Here is a 15,345-nt window from a genome sequence, read left to right on the forward strand (position 1 = left end):
TTGAAAGAAAAAGGACTCATGTGAAAGGATTTAAAATATGTAGCTAATTTCAAGAGGTTAATAAAGGAATGAAGCAAAATAAATGGAGTTGCATGTCAAATACTCCATTTATTTTGAATGAGTGGCCTGACCATGTCTAGATTATGGGCAAGGGACATGTTTCCAACATGTTTAGTTAGTGCATTATGTAGAAAGAATTAAGAAATGAAAAAAAAATGAGCATGGATGCCCCCCTTGGTGCCGTAGCTAGAGAGAAAGAAAGAAAAAAAGTTGTCATTCATCCTTTCTTTGAGCAAAGACTAAGAAAGAAAAAACAAAAAATTGTTCATCTTTTCCCTCCTTCCTTTGGCCGAAATTCCTAAGAGGAAGAAGAGATTTTGCTTCATTTTCTTTGTTTAGAAGAGATCTAGAAGGAGATTTGGCTAAACTTGCATCAAGATTAAGGTATGTATGAGGTTGTGTCATGAGATTCATGCTTGTTTTGGTTGCTAACTTGATGTGCATGTTAGCCATGGTTCAAATCCTTGTTATGCCATGAAAAATGGTATTTGGCCAAGGTTGATATTGTGTTAAAGCCATTGCATGCTAAATGTGAAGCTTGCTAATGATGCATGCAATGATGGATTGACTACTCTTGAAATTTCTTTGTAGCAATCTTGAGTAAGACATTGAGTTCTTTGTTTAACCATGACCAAAGTTCAATGGGGTATGATTGTGATGTATTCGCCATGATGCATTCATGAGCATGATTTATGCTTGTTACTTGATTGGTAAAAATTTGTGTTTTAGAGGGTTATGAACACCTTGAGATTCGCCATGCACCTATATGTGTATATATGTTTGCACATGATATTTTGATTATGAAGAAAGTGATAAATATGTTTGTTTAAAGAAGAAATTTGTTGAAGAATGTTGTGAAATTTGCATGTACATTCGGCCTAGTACATGTATAGTGTGAAAAACCTTGAAATTATTTTTGATTTTGTGTATTTATGACCATGTGTAATCGGCCACATGAGTAATTTGAGCACTTGATGTTATGTTAAAATTCTTGAGCTTAAATATGTGGATGTATGTATATAAGGGCCAAGTACTTTGAACTTCACGTTGATGTTTGAATGTATTGAATTGCTTGTTGTGATGTAAAATGTGCATGACCATTGTGTATTTGAGCTAAAGGATGGCCATATGACCATTTACACTCCTTGTCATATTCGCCATAAGCTATCATGATGAGATTTTAATAAGTTAAATTTGTGTGAATTAGCTCAAGAGCAAAGGGAGCTAAATCCGATAAAGGGAAGGAAAAAGTAGTTGAATAGCCGTCGAAATCGCTCGACAACATTCAAGGTAAGTCTTGAGTGATGACCCTACTTGAATTATATCAAAATTATGCTCCTTGTTTGTGTGGCCATTGAGCCGAAATAGTAAAGGTTGATAGATATTTTGTGTTAGAGCTTTAGTAACGAAAATGAACTATGGACGTGTCTTGAATATTGATATATGTGTAAGTGAACATTGGAAATATATCCGGGCTAAGACCAAGGCATTCGTATGAGTTGATATATCCGGGCTAAGACCGAAGGCATTAAATGAGTTGATATATCCGGGCTAAGACCAAGGCATTCGTGCGAGTTGATATATCCGGGCTAAGACCAAGGCCTTTGTGCAAGTCACCAAATCCGGGTTATGACCAAGGCAATCGTCTGAAGTCGCTATATCCGGTTAAATCCAAAGTATGTGATTCGAAGTGAGCAATCTTGCTGTGAAAATTTCAGCTTATACACTTGTGAAAATTCCAGCAATGAGGTATGTTTGTATGTGCTTGTACTAATTGAATTCTTACAAGTAAGTATGCGCTAAGTTGATAAACGAGCTACCGGCCTTGGGCTAAGTTGTTCTTTTGTGTATGAACATAAGGGTCGGTGATGTGAAATAAGTATGAGTATGGGAATGTGAATTAGTAAAGTGGTTTAATTAGCCATGTGAATAAAATACCTTAGTCAAAGCTGATTTCATTGCTTGAGACTTACTAAGCATTAAAATGCTTACCCCGTTGTTTTGGCTCTCTGTTTTATAGGTTTCGCTCGTTAGCTATCGGATTCGGGATCAAAGAAGTCGAAGTCATCCACACTATCGAAGCCCCATTTTGGTACAAATTTTGGTTGAACTTTGAAATGGCATGTATAGGACCATCCTTTGTTGAAGGTCATGTACCTTCCGGTTTGTGTAAACTTAGATAGCCATGCGAAAATGGCTTATATACGTTTTTAGCATAGAACTATAATCGTTTGTATGTTGACCCTTATGAGGTATGGAATTATTTTGAAACGATTAGCCATTGGAATGGTTAATCATGATCACACTTTGTGCTATGTATGTAAAAAGGGCCAATTGAATCATGGAAAGTATGAAATAGGTAAAGCCTACTAAAGGCAGATGCTGACAGCAGCAGTGACGTGGATGTGAAAAATCACTAAAAATAGTAGGAATGGTATTAAATAGCAAATAAATTATGTAAGTGTACCTTGATGAATCTACTTTCATATGGAAGAAACGAAATGGTCATATGAGTTATAAGTTAACAGATTTTAAAGTTCTTGTGGAATAGGGCCAGAACGGTTTCTGGATCCCCTGTTCCAACTTTGGAAAATCATTGTAAATTAACCAGAGATAATTAGGAGTCATTCCATATATGTGTAGATTCCTCTCTGAGTCTAGTTTCTACAGAAACAAACGGCATTAGTATTGAAGCCCTGTACAGGGAGATATCCAATTCGTAACGCACAAAGGTCAGTGTAGTCGATCCCTACAACAGGCGAGACTTTAACTAATAAACTGTACTAATTGGCTCGACCAAAATTCTAGAAAAAAATATGTAGATGGACATATGAGTCTAGTTTCAGGAAAAATTTACGGAACTGATTTTCGAGTTGTAAAACTCAAGTTATGAATTTTGGAGCGACTAGTACTCAGATTGGCAGCTTGTCTGAAAATTGTCAATAAGTGGGTTGAAGTTCTGTTAACACCTCGCGTTCGACTCGGTGACGGTCTCGGGTTCGGGGTGTTACAATTTTATTGGTATCAGAGCTACGGTTTAGTCGATTCTAGGACTACCGTAATGCGTTTGGGTCTAGCTATACATGCCATTTTATGTGATTATATGATAGTGTGGTGATTTCTGACGTTTGAACTTGTGTTTATTTATAGTAATGGATCCCGATCCCAACCGAAAGCGATAGTGATGATGTGGAGAGTGTGGCGCCTGCCCCGACAAGGGACAGCGCCGGCGGACTCTCAACCTGTTGCTAGCAATCCGAATGACGAGGCTAGACAAGCCTTTTATAGCGTGATGAATGATTGGTTCAACCAATACATTCGAACTAATACTACTGTTCCACAACCTCCATTCCCAACAAACACACCAAGACCTACAATGCCTCCGTAATTGACCAAATAAGGTCGAATAAGCCCCAGTTGATAGAATCCAAAACATGGGGCTACTGAATTTAAAGCTACGGATAGTGATGATGCCGAGCAAGTCAATTTTGGTTGGACAACACGATCCGGCACTCGATGAGCTATCTTGTACACCGATGAATGCCTAAAGTGTACCATCTCCTTGCTACGTGATTACGCCTACTATTGGTGGAGTACTCGACTTCTGTTGTGCCCCATGAACAAGTAACTTGGGAGTTCTTTCAAACCGAATTTCGGAAAAGTATATCGGTCGAGATTTATGGACCAAAAGCGAAAGGAATTTCTCGAACTTAAACAAGGTTCCATGTCGGTTACATCGACTATGAACGAAAATTCGTGAGGCTTAGCGATGACGCGAGAATGCATTTCTTGAAGTCGTGATGTGTAAACGCTCAAGATGGACTGAATGATGAGATAAAGCTGTATGTTGGCATTTTGGAAATCCGAGAGTTTGTGACTCTCGTCGAGCGAGCGATGCAAAGCCGAGGAGCTTAGTATGGAAAAAGGAAAGCGGAAGCGGGAGCAAGGGAGTTTCAGTAAGAGGTATTCGGGAAGCCCTTCCAACAATCATCAAAGAAACTTAGAGATGGCTTAGGCCGATCTAGAGACACTTGGCTTTTCTAGACGAGATCGCGATCGACCCTGTGACCACACGAATCACTTCGATCGCCATGAGTGGGAATGATCGACGAGAGAGGACGGAGTGCCGATTGTGGCAAATGGCATTTTGAAGTCTGTAGATTCCGTGACCGCTCTGTTACAAGTGTGGATCAGTTGACCACTTCATTAAAGATTGCCCGAGGTTGTGCGAGCAGAATGTAGATCGGAGTGGGAAACCGGTACTACCACCGCTCGAGGTAGACCATCCGGAAATACGGGCAAGGCTAGTGGTGGTCGAGAGGATCTAGAGATGTTTGCGACCAGATCCGAGGCTCGCGCTCCAGCTAGGACTTATGCTATATCGCACGCGAGGATGCCTCCTCGCCGGATGTTATTACGGTACTTTCACTCTCTTTGATACTAATGTGATTGCTTTGATTGACCCCGGTTCTACTCATTCTTATATATGCGAAACCTTAGCATCCAAAGAAGACTTTGCCTATTGAGTCTCTCGAGTTCGTAATTCGGTGTCAAATCCTTTGGGTCGTTATGTGCTGGTCGACAAAGTGTGTAAGAAATGCCCCTAGTAATTCGAGGTACTTTTTCGGCGGACTTGATGCTTTTGCCGTTCGATGAATTTGATGTTATTCTTGGGTTGGATTGGTTGACCGTGCATGATGCGGTTGTGAATTGCAAAAGCAAGACTATTGATTTGAGATGCGCAAACAACGAGATGATCCGAGTTGAGTCTACGAACTTGAAGGGTTGCCGGTGTAATATCATCAATGTTGGCCCGAAATATGTAAGAAAAGGTGTGAAGCATACCTTGCGTATGTACTTGATGATAAGGAGTTAGGAATAGAACCCAAATCTGTGCGGTGGTTTGTGAATACCGGACGTTTTCCCGAAGAATTGCGGGTTTGCCACTGTTCGGAGATAGAGTTTGGCATTGAGCTTGTACAGGACCACACCGATTTCGATAGCTCCATATCGTATGGCACCAACGGAATTAAAGGAGTTGAAAGCTCGATTGCAAGAGTTGATGGATAGAGGTTTTGCTCGCTGAGTTTTTCACCTTGGGGTGCACCGGTGTTGTTTGTGAAAAGAAGGACGGAACCATGAGGTTGTGCATCGACTATCGTCGACTTAATAAAGTGACAATAAAGAACAAGTATCCGTTACCACGATCGATGATTTGTTCGATCAACTGAAGGAGCCTCGGTGTTCTCAAAAATAGATTTGAGATCGGGCTATTATCGATTCATGAATCCGAGATTCGGACATACCCAAAACCGCCTTCAGAACGAGATATGGTCACTACGAGTTCTTAGTGATGCCGTTCGGGCTCACTAATGCCCCTGCGGTATTTATGGATTTGATGAATCGGATCTTCAGATCATATTTGGATCGGTTCGTAGTTGTGTTCATCGACGACATCTTGGTCTATTCAAGAGATGAGACCGAACATGCGAGCACCGAGATTAGTGTTGCAAATTTTACGGGATAAGCGTTATATGCTAAGTTTAGCAAGTGTGAGTTACGTTAAGAGAGGTTAGCTTCTTGGGTCACGTGGTATCGCGACGGGTATTCGAGTCGACCAAGCAAAATTTCAGCCATACTTAATCGGAAACCTCCAAGAAATATTCTTGAGGTTCGAGCTTTTTGGGACTTGGTTACTACCGACGGTTTGTAAAAGGATTCTCGATGATAGCCACACCCATGACGTAAACCGCTTTGAAAGATGTCAAGTTTGAATGGACGGAAAAGTGTCGAAAAGTTTTGACCAATTGAAAACTCATTTGACTAAGCTCCAAGATTAGTAGTACTGCCCGAATCGGCAAAGAGTTTGTCATCTATAGTGACGCCTCCCTACTTGGGTTAGGTTGCGTATTGATGCAAGAAGGTCGAGTTGTGGCCTATCGCGTCGAGACAATTAAAGCCACATGAGAAAAATTATCCGACCCATGATCTCGAATTGGTCGCCATCGTATTCGCCTTAAAGATATGGCGACATTACTTATTTGGTGAGAAGTGCCATGTGTATTCGGATCACAAAAGTCTCAAATATTTGATGACTCAAAGAGACTTAAATCTGCGACAAAGACGTTGGCTCGAGTGTTAAAGGATTATGAGTGGTCATTGACTATCACCCGGGAAAGGCTAATGTGGTTGCGGATGCCTTAAGCCGAAATCACCGCTTGTTTTTACTGACGATGAATGTACACTTGTCTATCCTACCCGACAATGTGTTAGTAGCGAATTAAAGGCCAAACCATTGTTGACTCATCAAATTCGTGAAGCTCGTAAAATTGATGAGGAGTTGCGTGCAAAACGGGCTGAGTGTGTTCGAACAAGGAATCGGAGTTTCAAATTGATGATGACGATTGTTTGAGGTTCGAAGTCGTTTGTGTGTTCCAAAGAATTGAACTTATTTCGATAATTCGAACGAAGCTCATTGTAGCCGAATGGCAATCCACCCGGAGTAATGAAGATGTACAATGAGTTGAAACGCGTCGGTTTTGGTGGCATGGTATGAAACGAGACATCTCCGATTTTGTTGCAAGATGTTTAATATGTCAACAAGTGAAAGCGGAGCATCAAGTGCCTTCAGGGTTACTTCAGCCGATCACAATACCCGAGTGGAAATGGGATCGAGTCACAATGGACTTTGTGTCCGGACTGCCGTTGTCAGCAAGTAAGAAGGATGCAATTTGGGTTATTATTGATAGACCGACTAAGTCGGCTCACTTTATCCTCGTATGTATGGATTTTCATTGGATAAACTAGCTGAATTGTACGTTTCTCAGATTGTGAGATTACACGGGGTACCGATTTCTGTTGTGTCGGATAGAGATCCGAGGTTCACCTCGCGATTTTGGAAGAAATTACAAGAAGCATTGGGCACCAAGTTGCATTTCAGCACCGCCTTTCACCCCCAAACCGATGGTCAATCCGAGCGTATTAATTCAGATACTTGAGGATATGTTAAGATGTTGCATCCTCGAGTTCAGTGGTTCATGGGAACGGTACCTACCTTTGATTGAATTAAACACAACAATAGTTTTCAATCAAGTATTAAGATGGCGCCTTACGAGGCTTTGTACGGGCGTAAATGCCGTACACCATTGTTTTGGACCGAGCTCGGTGAGAACAAAATTTTTGGAGTGGATTTGATTAAAGATGCTGAACAGAAAGTAAAAGTAATCCGTGAAAATCTGAAGATAGCCTCCGATCGTCAGAAATCGTATGCGGATTTGAAACGAAAGGACATTGAGTATCAGGTGGGAGATAAAGTGTTTCTTAAAGTTTCGCCGTGGAAAAAGATACTCGATTCTACCGTAAGGGCAAGTTGAGCCCGAGGTTCATCGGGCCATATGAGATATCCGAAGCGAAGTCGGTCCGATCGCATATCGTCGATTTTGCCCTCGAACTCGAAAAGATTCACGATGTCTTTCATGTTTCGATGCTTCGACGCTATAGATCTGATCCATCGCACGTGATTAGTCCATCAGAGGTTGAAATTCAAGCCAATATGAGTTATGAGGAAGAACCGATTCGTATCCTCGCACGTGAAGTGAAAGAGTTGCGAAACAAGCGGGTTCCGCTAGTGAAAGTGTTATGGCTCAAACACGGGATAGAAGAAGCTACTTGGGAAACCGAGAACTCTATGAAAGAGCGATACCCAACCCTATTTACGGTAAGATTTTCGGGACGAAAATTTCTTAAGTAGGGAGAGTTGTGACAGCCCAAAATTGACCCTAGTCGGAATGTGGTTTCGGTACCACAAAACCGAGGCATAAAAATAATTTAAAATTTATTTTGATGCCTATAATATGTGTGTGCTCGTGTGAATTTTGAATTCTTTGATTTAGTTAATTTGATTGTGAATTGAAAGAAAAGGACTCATGTGAAAGGATTTAAAATATGTAGCTAATTTCAAGAGGTTAATAAAGGAATGAAGCAAAATAAATGGAGTTGCATGTCAAATACTCCATTTATTTTGAATGAGTGGTTGACCATGTCTAGATTATGGGCAAGGGACATGTTTCCAACATGTTTAGTTAGTGCATTATGTAGAAAGAATTAAGAAATGAAAAAAAAATGAGCATGGATGCCCCCTTGGTGCCGTAGCTAGAGAGAAAGAAAGAAAAAAAAAGTTGTCATTCATCCTTTCTTTGAGCAAAGACTAAGAAAGAAAAAACAAAAAATTGTTCATCTTTTCCCTCCTTCCTTTGGCCGAAATTCCTAAGAGGAAGAAGAGATTTTGCTTCATTTTCTTTGTTTAGAAGAGATCTAGAAGGAGATTTGGCTAAACTTGCATCAAGATTAAGGTATGTATGAGGTTGTGTCATGAGATTCATGCTTGTTTTGGTTGCTAACTTGATGTGCATGTTAGCCATGGTTCAAATCCTTGTTATGCCATGAAAAATGGTATTTGGCCAAGGTTGATATTGTGTTAAAGCCATTGCATGCTAAATGTGAAGCTTGCTAATGATGCATGCAATGATGGATTGACTACTCTTGAAATTTCTTTGTAGCAATCTTGAGTAAGACATTGAGTTCTTTGTTTAACCATGACCAAAGTTCAATGGGGTATGATTGTGATGTATTCGCCATGATGCATTCATGAGCATGATTTATGCTTGTTACTTGATTGGTAAAATTTGTGTTTTAGAGGGTTATGAACACCTTGAGATTCGCCATGCACCTATATGTGTATATATGTTTGCACATGATATTTTGATTATGAAGAAAGTGATAAATATGTTTGTTTAAAGAAGAAATTTGTTGAAGAATGTTGTGAAATTTGCATGTACATTCGCCTAGTACATGTATAGTGTGAAAACCTTGAAATTATTTTTGATTTTGTGTATTTATGACCATGTGTAATCGGCCACATGAGTAATTTGAGCACTTGATGTTATGTTAAAATTCTTGAGCTTAAATATGTGGATGTATGTATATAAGGGCCAAGTACTTTGAACTTCACGTTGATGTTTGAATGTATTGAATTGCTTGTTGTGATGTAAAATGTGCATGACCATTGTGTATTTGAGCTAAAGGATGGCCATATGACCATTTACACTCCTTGTCATATTCGCCATAAGCTATCATGATGAGATTTTAATAAGTTAAATTTGTGTGAATTAGCTCAAGAGCAAAGGGAGCTAAATCCGATAAAGGGAAGGAAAAAGTAGTTGAATAGCCGTCGAAATCGCTCGACAACATTCAAGGTAAGTCTTGAGTGATGACCCTACTTGAATTATATCAAAATTATGCTCCTTGTTTGTGTGGCCATTGAGCCGAAATAGTAAAGGTTGATAGATATTTTGTGTTAGAGCTTTAGTAACGAAAATGAACTATGGACGTGTCTTGAATATTGATATATGTGTAAGTGAACATTGGAAATATATCCGGGCTAAGACCAAGGCATTCGTATGCGAGTTGATATATCCGGCTAAGACCAAGGCATTCGTATGCGAGTTGATATATCCGGGCTAAGACCAAGGCATTCGTGCGAGTTGATATATCCGGGCTAAGACCCAAGGCCTTTGTGCAAGTCACCAAATCCGGTTATGACCAAGGCAATCGTCTGAAGTCGCTATATCCGGTTAAATCCAAAGTATGTGATTCGAAGTGAGCAATCTTGCTGTGAAAATTTCAGCTTATACACTTGTGAAAATTCCAGCAATGAGGTATGTTTGTATGTGCTTGTACTAATTGAATTCTTACAAGTAAGTATGCGCTAAGTTGATAAACGAGCTACCGCCTTGGGCTAAGTTGTTCTTTTGTGTATGAACATAAGGGTCGGTGATGTGAAATAAGTATGAGTATGGGAATGTGAATTAGTAAAGTGGTTTAATTAGCCATGTGAATAAAATACCTTAGTCAAAGCTGATTTCATTGCTTGAGACTTACTAAGCATTAAAATGCTTACCCGTTGTTTTGGCTCTCTGTTTTATAGGTTTCGCTCGTTAGCTATCGGATTCGGGATCAAAGAAGTCAAGTCATCCACACTATCGAAGCCCCATTTTGGTACAAATTTTGGTTGAACTTTGAAATGGCATGTATAGGACCATCCTTTGTTGAAGGTCATGTACCTTCCGGTTTGTGTAAACTTAGATAGCCATGCGAAAATGGCTTATATCGTTTTAGCATAGAACTATAATCGTTTGTATGTTGACCCTTATGAGGTATGGAATTATTTTGAAACGATTAGCCATTGGAATGGTTAATCATGATCACACTTTGTGCTATGTATGTAAAAGGGCCAATTGAATCATGGAAAGTATGAAATAGGTAAAGCCTACTAAAGGCAGATGCTGACAGCAGCAGTGACGTGGATGTGAAAAATCACTAAAAATAGTAGGAATGGTATTAAATAGCAAATAAATTATGTAAGTGTACCTTGATGAATCTACTTTCATATGGAAGAAACGAAATGGTCATATGAGTTATAAGTTAACAGATTTTAAAGTTCTTGTGGAATAGGGCCAGAACGGTTTCTGGATCCCTGTTCCAACTTTGGAAAATCATTGTAAATTAACCAGAGATAATTAGGAGTCATTCCATATATGTGTAGATTCCTCTCTGAGTCTAGTTTCTACAGAAACAAACGGCATTAGTATTGAAGCCCTGTACAGGAGATATCCAATTCGTAACGCACAAAGGTCAGTGTAGTCGATCCCTACAACAGGCGAGACTTTAACTAATAAACTGTACTAATTGGCTCGACCAAAAATTCTAGAAAAAAAATATGTAGATGGACATATGAGTCTAGTTTCAGGAAAAATTTACGGAACTGATTTTCGAGTTGTAAAACTCAAGTTATGAATTTTGGAGCGACTAGTACTCAGATTGGCAGCTTGTCTGAAAATTGTCAATAAGTGGGTTGAAGTCTGTTAACACCTCGCGTTCGACTCCGGCGACGGTCTCGGGTTCGGGGTGTTACATAATTAGAAAGCCAAATTTTTATTCTTATTTCTCATGACCGATTAACATAACAAAAAGAAAAGAAAAGAGAGCTAGGGCATTCGACCATTGTTGAGTTTGATTAAGGTACGTAACTAGCTTAGTTTTTGATAATTTTTACATTTTTTGGGATCGTTGCTATGTTATCTACAAAGCCCATGCTTGAATTTTTTATTTTGATGAATATTTTGAATTATGCCACTGTTGAAAGCTTGTGATTTTTTTTGTTTGATGAAAGATATGTGATAGATTAACATGTTTTGTATTGAAATTTTTGATGATTTTGAGTAATTAGGACTAAATTGCAAAAATAATAAATTGAGTGACTAAAATGTGAAATAAATGAAATATATGGACTTGTATGAACACTAGGAACATTCAGCCTACGCATGGTGTGTGCAAATTTTGCATGTTTTGTGTTTTGTGCAATATGGACTAAATTGAAAAAACTGTAAAATGTCAAGGGTAAAATGGTAATTTTCCCATTTATGTGTTTCTGGATGAATTTGATTGAATATTTGATTAAATAAGTTTAATTTATATTAATTTAGATCAAGAAAAGAGAAAATTGGATTTGGATCGCGGGAAAACTAAAGTTGTTGACTAGCCGTCCCGTTACGATTTTTCATCGTCCGGGGTAAGTTTATATGGTGTTAAGTTTGATTAGGGTGTATTTCGATGTGCATGATATATGGTATGTTATGTCTTAATGAATGAAACATTGATTTCATTATTAACGGATTAAAAAGTGATAATGATGTATGTGTATATTCGAATGTGCATTAGTTATGTTGGTTCAGTTTGCAAGGAAAATGTATGTGTACATAAAGTGTTTGAATGGTTGGCTAATTAAGTACGATTGGTGAAGATAGATAATGAATATGTTATAAGATTTTTTTGTTTAATATGGCTTGTATGAGATATGATAATAAAAGATCAAATGTTAGGTTTATTGAATTAGGATATGCCATATTTATAAATCGGCAAGTATAATTATACTGTATCATTATGTCTTATTTAATATTTGTGCTATTGAATATTTGTGGATAAAGTTGGGCAATGAAAACTGATTTATGAATGTGGTACTTGAGTCGGATTAAAATGGAAAACTGTTTGGAAATTTTGATTAGTTCATATGAGTGGTTTAATTGTTTGAGTTGATGACATATTTATATTCATGTATGATATGCAAATGTTGTTTTTAGGTAACAAATGCTATTATGGAATATTTCATTTTTATGAAATTAAATGAAGTATGTTTGCTTTTATTAAGTTGGGCAATGAAAGCTGATTTATGAATGTGGTACTTGAGTCGGATTAAAATGGCAAACTGTTTGGAAATTTTGATTAGTTCATATGAGTGGTTTAATTATTTGAGTTGATGACATATTTATGTTCATGTATGATATGCAAATGTTGTTTTAGGTAACAAATGCTATTACGGAATATTTCATTTTTATGAAATTAAATGATGTATGTTTTCTTTTATTAAGTATGTGTATAACATTTGTAAGATAATAAGAAATTTTACTTTTAAATTATTTGAATGCCATAAATGTTAAAGTATATATATATACATTTGGTAGAAATATGAAATGAAATTCATTTGGTTATGAGTTTTTCATTAAATTTTAATGATTTCTTGTTAGCATTGTTAGAATATAAATTTTGGGAATAATATGAATTATTGAATTGATGCATATTATTTTGTTTTAAAATTTTACTGGATAATAAATTTTGAAATGAAAGTCTGTTCTAAATTATTTTTATGATCGGTAATGCCTCGTAACCCATTCTGGCGACGGGTACGGGTTTGGGGTGTTACATACTATAAATCACATTCCATCATTCAACAAGCATACCATGACCATATCACCCAAGACATAGGCACTCATATGAATATATTTAGGCTTACAACCATGCTAGCCAAAATAAACCAATTTACATGGCCAAATATCAAAGAAAACCCTTGAAAATTACAAGCCAATACTTTTGGACAAAACACAATGACACATATAAAAAAATGACTAAGTCCCTATACATGTCATAAACTCAAAATACTTGAATTCATCAAACCCAAATGATAGCTTGATAATGTGATAGGATCTTCGGTGATCTCCAACCCGAGTTGGCTTGACGGCACTATAAAAGATGGGAAAGAAAGGGGGTAAGCTATATAGCTTAGTAAGTCCTCATGAAAATAATAAGCAACTCTTATTAAGCATTTATCAAGTTCAACAACTTAAACACAAAATAGTACCAAATGCTATAAATCTCAAAGTTATAATTTTATTCAATCACAATGTTTACTCTATTAACTTATAAGCATAATTTAACATATCTTTGCATTAGCCTAACAACCGTAATCTCTCTTTTGTAACATATCACAACACTTAACAAGTCATTTCAAACCTCATAGTAAACATGTACATTAAATATGAGTATTCACATTTCAAGCATATAATTTAACATTTTTTATTGTTCTAAATTCATATCTTCTCATACTTCCATGATCATTTTAATAGGAAATTATACCAATCTTTCCCTTTTCTCATATCTGATGGATCGCAACTTAAGTGAATAAAACATGCTATATCATAACTCAATTTGGCCCGAAAGCTAATCACATGGTCTTCAACTGAATTTATCATGAATTTCATACATCACAAGCATAAGCCGATAATTACAAGGCTTTCACAAAAACTTTTTCATGGAAACCATGAGCTCACAATATCATGAAGTCAATGCTTATAAACTTATGTACATACCTGTACAATTTTGTAATACTTACATGCTCTCTCTCCTTTGACATACCCATTTAATTTCCCATTGAACCACTTGGAATACTAAAGGACACTCGGGAATCTCGTACTCACAGTACCTTACCAATGCCATATCCCAGATATGGTCTTACATGTAATCTCGTATAGATGCCAATAGCTTATCTATAGTCTTACACGAAATATCATATCGATGCCATATCCCAGATACTGTCTTACACGAAGTCTCATATCGATGCCATATCGCAGATATGGTCTTGCACGTAATCTCAGTAACCCTAATGTCATGATATTTGTATCTTATCTATTCCTAAGGTTCACGTGAGACTTTCACAGTATCGAACCTCTATCGGTTATTTCCGTAGTGTCGTACTCAATAACATTCACATTTTATTTCAATAATATAACAATTGCCACAATTATATCAATTATGCATTTATACATATATAATTTAATGCTTATTAAACATACGAACTTACCTTGACATAAAAACGGTAGAAAGGACCAAACCGTCAAATACTCATTTTCCCTCCGTTCTAATTCCAAACCTTATTTTCTTGATTTATAATATCATATTTAACTTATTTAATCATTATACTATTAAAATCATCCCAAAATCACATTATTGTAAATTTACATTTTTGCCCCTAAAGTTTGACATTTTTACATTTTAGTCCCTAGGTTCGTAAAATGATTTCCATCAAATTTCTTCATTACCCAAGCCTAGCCAAATATTTATTGTACTCATATCAGCCTACATTTTTCATTAAATCACACTTTTACTATTTATTTTATAACTTTTACAAATATGTCCTTTTAGGCATTTTCATCGAAAATCACTTAGCAAAAGTCATTTGTCATACATCAAACATACATTTCCTACCATTAAACATCAAAATACAAAAATATCCATCATGGGTAAAATTTTAGACTTTGATTATGTTTTAAATTAGTGGTAGAAATAGATAGATCATGTTACAAGGATTTCAAAAACATAAAAATCATTAAAAATGGGGCTAGAACAGACTTACAATTGAGCTTGAAAGCTTGAAAAACCCTAGCCATGGTTTCTACTTGTACAATTTGGCATGGAAGGAAGATGGACAAAAATTGGCTTTTAATTTGGCTTTTTAATTCATTTAATTACCAAATTACTAAAACGCCCTTAATGAAAAACTTTAGAAACATACCTAACCATGTCTATTTTTGGCCAACAACTTAACCAATGGTCTAATTACTATTTAAGGACCTCCAATTTAAAATTTCATAGCAATTAGCACCTCTAGCATGTAGAACTCAACTTTTGCACTTTTTACAATTTAATCCTTTTGACTAAATTGAGTGCCCAAACATCAAAATTTTCGAACGAAATTTTCACGAAATCATTCCATAAAATTGTAGAATATAAAAATATAATAAAAATAAATTTTTCTACTTTGGATTTGTGGTCCCAAAATCATTGTTCTGACTAGACCCAAAATTGGACTGTTAGAAAATCCATAATGATACGCTC

General features: G+C 36.9%; 1 long non-coding RNA gene across 1 annotated transcript; it reads left to right on the plus strand.

The window, feature by feature from the left end:
* Positions 1–1,257: 1,257 nt before the first annotated feature.
* LOC128294192 (uncharacterized) lies at positions 1,258–2,363 on the plus strand. The gene is made up of 2 exons (XR_008284494.1): positions 1,258–1,350; positions 2,081–2,363. It is a non-coding gene; the product is annotated as an uncharacterized LOC128294192 (long non-coding RNA).
* The last annotated feature ends 12,982 nt before the right edge of the window (positions 2,364–15,345 follow it).

The sequence above is a fragment of the Gossypium arboreum genome, chromosome 6 (genome assembly GCF_025698485.1).
Source record: "Gossypium arboreum isolate Shixiya-1 chromosome 6, ASM2569848v2, whole genome shotgun sequence".
NCBI lineage: Eukaryota > Viridiplantae > Streptophyta > Magnoliopsida > Malvales > Malvaceae > Gossypium > Gossypium arboreum.